Genomic DNA, 313 nt, shown 5'->3' with positions numbered 1-313 from the left:
TCATATGAGGCTAAAAGCTCAGTCAATCAAAATGGACCCAGAACTTAAACAGATGTTAGAATTAGAAGACAAAGTCATAAAGGCAGTTATTATAACTGCATGCCAGATGTTCCAAAAGCTAGAGGAAAGATCAAGTTAAGTAGCGATATGATATAAACAAGAAATCCAAATCATATTTCTAGAGATGATAGCTATACTTGGAGATTTTAAAAAATTCACTAAATAGAATTATTGGAAGATTAGACATTGCAGAAGATATAACTAGTAAACTATGCAATGAAAAACAGAAAAAGACAAAAAGTAGAAAAGGGAA

Source organism: Mandrillus leucophaeus, unplaced genomic scaffold (assembly GCF_000951045.1).
Source record: "Mandrillus leucophaeus isolate KB7577 unplaced genomic scaffold, Mleu.le_1.0 Scaffold394, whole genome shotgun sequence".
NCBI lineage: Eukaryota > Metazoa > Chordata > Mammalia > Primates > Cercopithecidae > Mandrillus > Mandrillus leucophaeus.
Note: the sequence above shows the minus strand (reverse complement) of the source record.